The following is a 12,646-nucleotide window of genomic DNA, read 5'->3' on the forward strand; positions in this document are numbered from 1 at the left end:
AAATGAGGGGTTAAAATCAAGTTCCTACCTCAAAATCATTTCAGTGGCAACAGAGGATATTAGAACTTGACTCAGACTCTAAGATAGTTTTATTAGCATTCGGTTTCACTGTGGTTTATCAAAAAATTCCGAGTGACAATGGCTTTGCATCTTGTTTTTCTTTATGGTTAAGAAGTCCGGAGGCCTTTGGTGTAGGGCTATCAGTGTTGGGGATGCAGGCTTCCCTTATCTTTCACTCAGCTTGCGTAACTGACATTCTCAAGGTCATCTCATGGTCAGAGCTTCAGTCATGTCATTCACATTCCAGCTGGCAGAAAAGAAGCAGCATTAAGGTGGGGCATCTTTCCTTCATTTAAGAACATGGTTCAGAAATTTCACAGTCAGTTCCTTTTAGAACCCAATGGTAGCACTTCTTTGCCAGGGCTACTTTTAGCTGCCACATAGCTGCAAGGGAGCCTGGAAAAAAATTTTTATTCAAGGAAGCCATGTTCTCCATTAACATATTGGAGTTCTGCTACTAGAGAGAACAGGTGTCATGGTTACAGTGAACATTCTCTGTCACCTGGGTGGTTCCCCAACTTGGTTGTGCATTACAAGTACATATCAAAAAATGCATATTCAGGGGACCCACTCCAGACCTATTAATTGAGACTCTCTGGGAATAGTTCCCAAGAATATGAGTATTTAAAAAGTCCATCCAAGTGATTCTGAGATAGTAGAGACTGTTTGGACACCAATGCTTGAAGACAACATAATAAATGAGGGGGTGATCTTTATCCCCGTGCTCTTTGAAAGATAATGTAGCAATATAGTATTTCAGACCCTGAGGTTCCTGATTGTTACTATAACTTATTTAGTCTTTTGACCCATATCTGAGAATTAGATTTTATTCATTTGTCTTTCTCTTCCTCTGTATTAATTGATAATATTACTTCTTAGACCCTTAAAAAGCAATTTCTGGTAGAATTTGTCTGTGAAGAACCCCTGGTCCTGCTTAGATCTTCCATAGATGAATTTGAAACTGTTGATCTGCTGGCATCTGTCTACTCTGAGTGCACATTTACCTTGAGATGCTGACTTCATCCCCATTAGCAGTATATATCCTCTGTCTCCATTTTGTGTCTATAAAAATTTTAGTGAGAAAGCCATAGAGGCGAGCAAGACACGTCAGTCAATGGAGTCAAAATAGAAGCCTCCCTTCATCATGACACCTGGCGGTGACAAGTGCCAAAGCTCGTCTTGACACTCTGTCAGTTGCAGGGTCTCGTAACGAGGGACTTCACCTTCATCTCTGGTTGCACTGAAACGTCTCCGAGATATGACAAGTATCTCTGAAAACTCTCCTGTAATGATGCCCGGGTGTCCGCTGAGATATCTGATGATAGAAACAACGGGCCCTTGCCAGTCTTGGTGCCCTCTTATCATTTCTTAATTACGTGGTTTTCAAATAGCTGCCTGTTTGATCCCAGCATTTCTTTTGTCAGGCAGTGCCGCTTCTATGAGGGGCTGGTTTTTGTGTGCCTTGAGACTTGGAGCAGATTGATCCTCTTTGATCTGTTCTTGTGCCTATGTGTGTACATTTGTGTGTGTGCGTGTATGTATATTTTCTTGCATTTCCAGTCCTGGTCTGCTTTGGGGGTCAGTGATGGTATAGCGGAAAAATCATTGGAACTGGAGTCAGAGTTCCTGACCAGGAATCTCTGCTTTGCCAATCACTAGTCTGTGACTTTAGACAATTCGGGTACTCCCCCGGAGTCTATTTCATTGTTATAAAATGAGAATATACTTTTCCCAGTGCCATTGTGAGGGCAAAATGAGAGAGCCGGTGGGAAACTAACTTTGTATGAGTGTCGCATACTTATTACGGATATTCCAGTTTTCTATTGCTGTCCAGCAGATCACCTAAAACATAGTGGCTTAAAACGCCTGTCGTTTTATTTAGCTCTCATCATTTCTGTGGGTCAGCGGTTTGGGAAGGACTTAGCAGAGTGGTTCTGCTTTGGGGGTCTTCATACGGATGCGGTTAGTTTGTGGCTGGAGCTGGGACCAGGCCGGGCTGGAACGGTAGGGGCTGGCTCAGCATCCCTCTTTCCTGTCATCAGTGAATGGCGACCTCTCGGAGCAGTCTCCCTGCGTAACTAGCTTGGGCTTCCGCACAACGCAGCATCTCCACGGCAGTCGGCTGCTTACCTGGCAGCGGAAGGCGTTCCAGTGGGCAAGACAGAAGGGAGGCACTTTTTATGACCTGGCCTCAAAGAGCCACATCGTGTCACCTCTGCTTATACTGTGGTCTCTTAGTTGAAACAGTTACAACAGTCCACCTAGTTTGTAGGGGAGTGGAAACCCACAACTCCATTTCTCCATGGGAGGGATGTCAAATAAAATGCAATAATTGATATAGTTATTATGGAAAGTCAGGTAAATGGTACTCTCTGATGTCAGGCCACCCTTAAGACAGTATCTCTCTTTCCTTCCACTCCACACTTTGAACCTCATTTCTTAGTAGTGATTTAACAGTAATAAACATTAATATTAACTCAACCTTTAAAGTGTACCAGACACTGTGCTAAAGCTTACATAAAACATCTCATTTAATCCACACTACGTACTTTATTATTCCTTTTGCAGATTAGACACCTATTAAAGGGTAAATAATTATTTCAAAGTCACACTGCCAGGAAGAGGTCAATCTTAAGCAGTTTGGTTCCAGAACCTGTGCTCTGAACCACTGTGCTGAATGCTCTCTGAATTGTCTCTGCTGGGAGCCACACTCCATCAGCTGCAGAGCCCCTGTCCTCACCTGGCAGATACCTCACCTCGTAAGGCTTCAGGGTGACCAGTCCTGATATGGGGGTCATCTTCCACCTCGGAGGCCATAGCAGCCCCCTAAGTGTTATCATTTCTCAGTAGGTCTAAGTAAGGATGTGTCTTTTTTTTTTTTTTTTTTTTAAGAAGTCGGGTTGTTTTAAGCTGTGGCAGCATTCGCTGGCTCAGTAGGGGGTTACCATTTTGCTTTAGGCATTATATTTGTAAAACTTGACACCTCTCACTAACTAACCCACAACATTTTGAGCTGTGTGATCTATTTCCTTGTTTCTTACTTCATCTTCTGGTATTTTACATAGTAACTCAGCAGTGGAGGAAGGGTTTGCCTGCAGTCTTCCTCAATAGTGCATTGCTATTGGAAGATACCGTTACAGCATTTGGACTCACAATTCGTTAACTTCGTATGTCGTCTTTGGGGCTCCTTCAAGTTTGTAGGTCCACTTAAACATCTCCCCTAAACGTCAGGCCCTGAAATGAGGGGTGTTGTAGATGGAGGGAGTCTAGTAAGATTTCTTATGCAGTGATTCTCAGGGAGCTCTGGCTCCCATTATACGATCTTGGATGCCTTCCCCAAGTCTAATAGTTATTTATTGCTTCATAGCAAGTTATCCCCAAAACTTAACAGGTTAAAACAACAACTATTTATTAACTCATACAGCTTCAGAAAATCAGGAGTCAGGGAGCAGCTTAGTGGGAATTGTGGCTCTAGATCTCTCATGAGGTTGCAGTTAAGGTGTCTTCTGGGGCTGTAACCATCTGAAAGCTTGGTTGGGGCTGGAGGGTCTGCTTCCAAGATGGCATATGGGCATGTAAGAGTAAGTATCCAGCAGAACAGGGTAAAAACTACAGTCTTTTTTATGACCTCTCCTTGGAGTTCATCTACCATTGCTTCTGCCAAGTTGTACTGGTCACACACATCAACTCTGATAGTGTTGGAGAGTTTACACAAGGGCAGAAATGCTGGCTGGCAGAGCTCTTTGGGGACAGCCTCGGAGGCTGGCTACCACACTGTGACCACCGCAAGGGGCCCTATCTCTGGCAGCCTCCTGTCTGTGCTTACTCTGGGGCAGGCCTGGCTCGATCTGCTTTACATATTGCACTGTCTTGTAAAATTCATTTTTGAAAACGTGCTGCCAGTGACAACAATAAATGAAGATGCGACCCTCTCATTTTAAAGATGATGAAACCAAAGCAGAGAAAAATAAAAGGTCTGTCCTAATTTTACATAGTTGCTACTGTGGCCCAGATGATGATGGATTCTGGTGGCTCATCTCCTCATTCCTGTGTCTTCTGCCCTCTTGTAGCTGAAGAGGGAAAAGCCAGCAACATCTGGAAGAGCAGAGAGAATTGGGCAGCTCTGAAGGCCCTCCTATCAGCGGTGGGGGAAAGACTGTCCCAGAGTGGGAGTTGAGGGCACAGGAAGGAACCTGACACCTGACTCTTGGGAATATTTAAGGCTTACAGCCTGGATGATAGAGCCTTAACATACGATAAAGTCTCTTATAAGAATAGTAATGATTGCTGATTCACATCTACTACTTACAGGATGCCAGGCTCCACGCTCTTTACATGAATCATCTCATTTAATCTACGCAACAACCCTGGAAGTTGATGTATTTATTATCCCTTTTTTATAGATGAGGAAAGTGAGGTCCCAATAGCTGGTATTATATCTTCGAAGATGAGGAGAAGTTTGACAGATGCAGTAAGCACCAAGGCATCCTAAACTGAGATCACATGACGGAAATAGGAAAGTTTAGTGAGTCATCCAGCTTGATCAGGGCATAAACGCCATGAACGTGGGGCAGGGCTGTTGATGGTGATGGTGCTAATCGTACCTGCTTTCATTTATTGTGTAAGTATTAGGTGCCAGACACTTCACTTGACATATGTGAGTCAGCTCATGAAATCATCTGTATCATTCTGATTTTATAATTAGGAAAGTTTAGACTTAGCGAGGCCACATAGCTGAAAAGTGCAGATCCACATTGCAAATCTTTTTTAGTTGTGGTAAAACAAAAGCATGTAACATAAAACTTACTCCCTTAATCGTTCTTAAGTCTACAGTTCAAGTAATGTTAAATGTATTCATGTTGTTGTGCAGTGCATCTCTAGAGCTTTTTCATCTTGCAAAACTGAATCTATACCCATCACACAGTAACTGTCCATTTCCCCTTTCCCCCAGTCCCTGGCACCCACCATTCTACTTCTATGAATTTGTCTACTTTAGATATCTTGTATAAGTGGGATCATACGGCATTTGTCTAGTTGTGGCTGCCTTATTTCACTTAGCGTTGTGTCCTCAAAGTTCATTCATGTCATAGCATGTGTCAAAATTTCCTTTCTTTGTTAAGACTGAGTCACATTCCATCGTATGTGTAGACCACATTTTGTTTCTCCGTTCATCTGACAGTGGGCACTTGGGTCACTTCCACGTCTTGGCTCTTGTGAATAGTGCTGTGATGAATATGCAAACATCTCTTTGAGATCCTGCTTTCGGTTCTTTCATATATATATAATCTCCAGAAATGGGATTGCTGGATCATATGGTAATTCTATTTTTAATTTTTCTAGGAACCACCATCCTGTTTTCCACAGCAATTGCAGCATTTCACACTCCCAGTCATAGTGCACAAGGGTTCCCGTTTCTCCACATCCTCACCACAGGTTGTAAATCTCAATACATATGATACTCCGCTTCTTCCACTGGAGGAGTCGACTACAAAATGATCACAGATGATTCTGAGAGAACACATTCTCACCTGTACCACTCGCTCCCTGTCCCAGATCACCTCTTGCTTTCTGTGCTATGAAGCTCATGCCCTGAGATGGAGTTTCTCCTGTCTGTGAAGGCGTGTCCATGGGGCCAGCACCTGAGGATGCCATGGGGTTCCTGGGATGTGGCCACCCCAGGAGTCAAGGGGCGGGGGATGACTTTGGAGAGCTGCACTCTGCTGCTAGGCAATTCCTGAAGGTGCGACAGCTTATGGTCGCCTGCCGACGGTACTGAGGGGCTGGGGCAACACGTGGGTAGCATCTCCCAGCATCCACCACACTTGGGTTATTGCAGTAGCTTCCTGACTAGTCTCTCTGCTTCCTTGCTCCCCTGTCCACGCCCCAGCCCCCAACACACACAGAATCTGTTCTCAGCTGACATCTTGAGGGAGTCTTATTCAAAATATAAGTCAGATCATTGCCATTTCTCAGCCCTGAGCCGTCCAGTGATTTCTCTCCGCACCTGCAGGAGAGAGCAAGTGCTTACAAATGCCCGTGGGTGTTAAGGGTCTGTCTCCTGTGCCCACTCTGGCCTCACCTTTCCTCCTCACTGTTTCTTTCCCGCAGCCCAGGTTCCTCCATGTTCCTTAAGCGCATCGGCCACCTTTATATCTCAGGATTCTGTCTGCTGCCCAGAGCACTCTGCCTGGATACCTAAAAGGCTCATTTCCTGTTTACTTCAGATTTTTGCTCCAGTGTCACCTCTCAGTGATGGCTACCTAGACAACCCCACTTTAAAATCTTAGCGCTACTCACCAGCCAACCACATACATGTCTCTCTTCTTCCCCAGCTTAATTTTTCTTCCTAGACGTCTCATTATTCAAAATAATATATATTTAAATTTTATATATATATAAAATTTAAATATATATAAAATTTAAATACATATATATAGAGATATTTTTATATATATAGATATATATCTATAGATATATCTCTATATATCTATAGAGATATATCTATCTATATATATATATATCTATAGATAGATATATCTCTATAGATATATAGAGATATATCTATAGAGATATATCTATCTATATATATAAAAATATCTGTTTTTCTGTGTCCCCCAACTAGAGTGTTAGCTCCCATGGTGGGGGCAAGGATTCGGTCTCTCTTGCTCACTGCTATACTCCTAGCACCTACAACTGAGCTTGGCATACAGTAGGTGCTTAATTAGAATGATTGGATGTTTGGTGAACGTGTGTCGACATTTTGGGTCAGGCCAGCCATCTAGAGGCCTCATAGGTAGGAGTGTAACACATGGCAGCCTTAGTAGATCAGTATCAGCCAGTGTTTGGACAACCCACCTGCCCCAAATATGGCTACCAATTAAACTTCTGTTGACCACCCCAAAGTCAGTCTCACAGTTCATGTGTTTTCCATGAAACATGTCAGTTTCTGATTCTTCAGGTTATGATAGCTGTAACACAAGCAGATGAATCCTAACCAGGCCAGGAATATGCAGGACGGAGAATGCCAGACGGTCGTTCATCTCTTGTCCATTTATTGGGCCTTGACCCTGGAGGTCTGGCCCATCCTGTCCTCACATTGGGCTCTGTAGCCCCTGCAGCTCTGCCTGCCCGTTACTGAGCCCCTGATGACTTTGGCTTCTATTAAAGTCAGGAGGTGTCTCCTGTTTTCTACAGGGCTGAAATAACTGTGTCTTTTTCAGTCCATGGTTCAGTGTTTAGAACTAATAGGTAGAATTCAATCAGTTGGTTTCCCAAGAGAGCAGAGGCACCCTAGAGGCTTATAAGATGATTTTAAATGGTGCATTACTGACACTTTTTTTTTTTTTTTAAATTTCAGTGGTTACACATGTGGTTTTTTGAGGCAGAATAGTGCGAATTTAAAAGCAGGACTGTGAATTCAACCCCTTTGCCACGGACTGGCTAAGCTAGGGGACCTTGGGCAAGGTACTTTTCTATGTCTCACTTTCTTCATCGTGAATTTTGGAAAGCCCTGTGTCTTAGGAAATCTCTGTATAGAGTTTCTACATCCTTCCTTTTATAGAGGAGTCACTGAGGATCAGAGGGGTTAAGTAACTTGCCCAAGGTTACCCAGCTGGCCAGACACAGAGCCGGGGTCGCCATCCAGCTCTCCTGATTTCTCGGGCTTCGTTCTCACAGCCTAGGTTCTCTTCCCTGTGACTTCTCCTCACCCTGGGCGAGTCATGAATTCCCAGGCCTGGGAGAGTGATGGTAGCCGGAGGGTGGGTGCTACCTTTACTCATCTTATACGAATGAAGGGGGAAGTGGTGCTCTCCATGGGAGAGGTATTGGAAATAGATTCTGTGATCACCCCTCACCCCATCTCAACATAATCGCAGCTAACATCTGTTCAGTTTTTAACTAGAGACCCTCGTTAAAGTGCTTTATGCTGTTCTCAAAGTGTGGTCCCTGGACCCGTAGCATCAGAATCACCTGGATGCAGGTAATCCTCAAGCCCCCTCACCAAACTTGCTGAATCAGAAACTCTGAGGGAAGGGCCAGCACTCTTTTAGGAAGCCCGTTATCCGAGGATTCTGGTGCATGATCGAGTTTGAGACCCACTTACCCTGGGTCCTCAACAACCCCTTGGGAGTAAGCAGTAGCATGGTACGTCCCCATGATACAGATGAGAGATGTTTGTGTGTTCAGTAAACATGAATAAGCAGTTTACGAGGTGCACCTTCTTGGGCTCATTTGTCTGATCCTCACAGCAGCCCAATGGGGTGCCCATTTTTATCTCCATTTTACAGATGGGCCAGTCAGGCTCAGCGACCTTACGTGACTACTCCAAGGTCACACAACGACTTAGCTTTGAATTTGCAACTCCTACCCAGGTCTCTTTACTCTTGTTGGTTTTTTTCCACTAACACATTTCTGCCTCTGCCCCCAGCTGTGGGCTTCTCCCAGCTGTCACATGGCAGCATCTGTCCTCTGGGAGGCCCTGCCTCCCCCACACTCCTCACCCTGTGCCCCTAGCCCAGGAGTCTGCAGCTGCACTCCAGAATCTGAGATGAGCCAGGTTTTTCATAGCACATCAGATACTGGCATTCAAGTTGGTCTCCTCCATGATATGAAATGCTTTCCCTGAATTATGCCCCAAAGGGAGCACCAGGCCTTCTGGGTCACTGCTGACAGTGTTATCGGGGCAGCAGGGCTGGGCAGTGTGTTGATTATTTCTGCCAAGGCCATAGCTCACCTGCCATTCTTTACTTTGGTCTGAATTTCTTCTGGGATAATGATGATTTTTCTTCCCTGTGTGCATATATGAGGATTTTTTTCTGGAATACTGGAGACTCCAAAAAATACTCTTGCCATGCCTGAATCCTTCCTGCAGGTCCCCAAATTAAAGGTCACTCACTGACCCCAGTGGTGTCAGGAATGAACCCTAGTTCACAGCAATGGCACTCACCTCACTGTATCTTCGGGTGCAGCTTGCAGAGGTGCAAGGTATATTGCAGAGCCCCATATCCAGGACTACAGGGAGTGAGCAGGGAGCTTTATGGGCTTCTTTAGAAAAAGCCCTGTGGTCCATGTGTCTGAGAACTTTCTCGCACTCCTTAAAATATATAAATAGAATTTATACATTCTCAAGTTTGACGTGTTGGTGCCTCCCTGCCTTGTCTCACTTTAGGGATAAGCACTGTATCTGTGAATTCTTCAGAGTCTTTCAGACTTCCCTTTCAGCCTCCAGGACAAATGGGATGCTGAGGAAAGGTCACCAGAATTGGTCAGGTCCTAGCAGGAAACAGATGGCACGTTCAGAAGAGGTGGGAAGCGTCTAATGCAGGGTCAAAGGCAGGAGCCGGGGAAGGGGAGATGAAGAGGGTGCAGAGCTCCCAGAGGAAGTCGTTGCGGCCCCCGGCTGGAGGGGTGGAAGGTGGGGGCCCTGACGGAACCCAGCAAGTACTGACTGTAGAAGAAAGCGCCTGACAGGAGCCAGGGAATCTGACCTCTCCTTCCTCCCATCCGCGGGATGTTTGCTGGGGCCTCCTGTTGACCAAACTCAACGAGAAACCAGAAGTAATAGGAGCTTAGTGATTCAGCCTATAAGGACCAGCCTCTCCAGCACAGAGCAAGTTGGAGAAGGGTAGAGGGGGAAGTCTAGCGGAGCAAATGAGAACATCCTCTCATTCATCCAGGCTTCGTGGTCAATAAAGGCAAGCGTGACATCTCCAAGGTGCAGGGAGGACGGCTTGATGAGTGAGCCAGTGGTCACGGAATCTGATACTCAGATCCTTCCTTTGCTGGGAGTAGCTGTGGCCATCTTCACACCACCACACTGAGAAACTTAAAAACCTGGACTTTATAGCTTCAAAATGGAAAGTTCCCGTGGTGAGACCACTTCTGCTCTTCAGAAACCATTCATCCTTGTCCCCTGCTCTCCCCGCTTCTACCCTCAGCCCCTGCCCCACTCCTGTCCTTCACTCCTGCACCCACAGAATTTCGGTTCACCCTCAACTCTTCAAAGAGCATATTCGTGACACCGATTTTCTGCTCTCCTGGTCGCTCTCCCTGCTGCCACGGCTCCACATGATGAATTTATTCATGGTGGCAGGTGTATTGGATGAAACGAAAGAGATTGGAAAATTATGTAAAATGTTTGAGAATGCGTGTGCCTGTGCCTACATTTAATGAGCCCATTTTTAAAAGTCCCTGAACCCTGAAGCCAAGACAAAGTTTGATATTTCGGAGGCCTTGTGTCTAAATGTTTGTGATTCCAAATGTTTGTGATTTCTGATTCAGCATGCTTTTACCCGTTCTCTTCCTCTTCCTGGTTATGTCTCTCGTGTGCAGGCGTTTTTCCCATTCATTTCCCGTTCTTCATGATTTAAACGGTGACAGTTGCATCACATTACAGTCTTTCATCCTGAGTCTTTTGGAGACATTATCCAGAGACAAGGGAAGGTGTCTTCATTTTTCAGGTGGAGAAATGAAGACATGCATAAATTAGACTGAGGAAAGGTAGAATTGGTTCCCTGTGGGCTCCGAGCTTCTTCCAACCCTTTTCCTTCTTCCTAAAAAGAGGATTTTTGACAGCAGCACCTGGACCTCCTGGGCAGGATAATTGTTTGTTGCCGGGTCTGCCCTGTGCATTGTAGGGTGTTGAGCAGCATCCCCGCCCTCTACCCACTAGATGCCAGTAGCCCAGAAATGACTCCAGACATTGTCAAAATATTTCAGGGTATGTGGTAGCGAACTACCCCCTGTTGAGAACAACTGCCCCCAGCAGAGTATTTTAAGATCTTGGGTATCAGAGATTATGAGTTCATTGTTCTGAGGTGGAGCTGGGGCACAGGCGATATTTTAAAAATCTTTTGGGTGTCTCTGATGTACTGTCAGGCTTCAGAACCTCTGTTCAGAATCTGAAATTCACCTCTCTCAGCCTACATTTCCTGATCTATAATACTGAAACAATACACTGTACCTGTCCCATCAACCTTAAGATCTGATAATCTGTGTAAAGTGGTAAGCACTTAGAATGGAGCGATTTGCTCAAGAAATATTAGCTCTTAGTATGCCTATTGTTCCTGTCTTTCCTCTCCCTTCATCTTCCTTCTTGATCCCCAAGTATAAGAAGGACTCTGTGGCCGTGATCCAGGGGTAGGGAGGGGGTCGCATGATGAGTGTGGGGGCGAACATGTAAGGGAGCCAAGAGTAGAGCGAGGTGATCATTCAGGTGAGCAGCTGCAATGGTAGGCCTGATAGAGCGAATTGGGGGTCTTCCATAAGAATGAGGAGCAGGTGTAATGGGTGTGAGGCTCTGAGAATCCTGCAGGCACGATGAGCCCACCATGATTTGGGGATTTCTGAGAACATGAGGCTCCAGGCAAAGCTAAAGTTCAGCTTTGGGCCCTCAGAGTGGATGATCAAGGAGGAGTCAAGACTCTTGGACTGGAACGAGTCATGGAAGTGCCTTCGAGGCTGCTGGATGCTTCATCCCTTGAATGGTTAGACGTCCCTTGGTGATGTCACAGGTGGGGTGGAGAAGTAGGCCTGAGAACCGGAGGTCATTGTCCTGAAAGCCTGTGTGGGAGTGACAGGGATATCCGAATGCAGCAGGAGTGGCTGATTAGAGTAACAGGGAATCTGGGAGCCATGCTGGGGACGGAAGGGCTGTAATTCTGCAAATAATGAGGCACCTATTAGGAACCTCCTTTTAATTTAACTGTTCAGAATCGGAGGGAACGTGCTTGTTCTGTAGTACTCCCGGGACAGAACAAGGCTGGGGGCAGGGTCAGGAGGCCGGTTTTGATGCAAGGAAAGCTGTGCTTTAGTAAAAAGGACAACCCTGAGAACTCTCTATTCCTAGAGCTGTTTTGAAAGAGGCTGGATGACTTCCTGTACGAGATGCCCCAGAGCGATACTTTCTAACCCTCGTCAAGGCGTGGCCCACACTATGGTGCCTGTGCGTGTGCCTCTGCGAGGTAGATAGGAAAAGTCGCCGGCAGCAGAGGGTGGCCAGCCCTGCCTGGTAGCCTTGAGAGCGAGAGAGGATGAGTACCTTTGTCACCTGTAGCTCATTCGCAGCGCACCAAAGTGCCAGTACACCCTGTTTGGGAAACTCAGTTCTCAAGGGCATTTGTGCTGTGATTGGGATGCCATTCAGCGAGCACCTTATTCTGCTCTTAGAATTGTCCCCTCACGTACTCCCTGACATCCTGCAGGATATATGTCAGGACCTTTATGTTACAGCAAGTCGCTTGACACTGCCACTTTCCCAAAGTCACCCTGAGTTGAAGGACGGAGCCAGGATTCATCCATTCATGTCTGGGGCCCATGCTCTTGACCACTGAGAGAAGATGACCCACCAAGTTCCTTTCGAGTGTGCCAGGCTTCAATCCTTTGAACGATATCCCAGCTGCATTATGTTGGCGTTTATTGGTCCCTTCTCTATGCTGTCAGGTCGACCCTAAGCTGAGATTATCTCGTGAGAACATTTTGCATCTCTCAGAGGCATCCCTTCTCCATCTGAGAGGCCTGATTGCCAGTCCGGTCTTTCCAGGGCATATCTCTTCCTTCTCTCTTGTTAACAGCTGTCATTGTCTCC

General features: G+C 45.9%; 1 protein-coding gene across 5 annotated transcripts in view; it reads left to right on the forward strand.

The window, feature by feature from the left end:
- The window catches only part of LARGE1 (LARGE xylosyl- and glucuronyltransferase 1), a 489,641-nt gene that overhangs the window by 212,929 nt on the left and 264,066 nt on the right, over positions 1 to 12,646 (forward strand). The window lies entirely within an intron of this gene.

The sequence above is a fragment of the Pteropus medius genome, unplaced genomic scaffold (genome assembly GCF_902729225.1).
Source record: "Pteropus medius unplaced genomic scaffold, Ma_sr-lr_union100, whole genome shotgun sequence".
NCBI lineage: Eukaryota > Metazoa > Chordata > Mammalia > Chiroptera > Pteropodidae > Pteropus > Pteropus medius.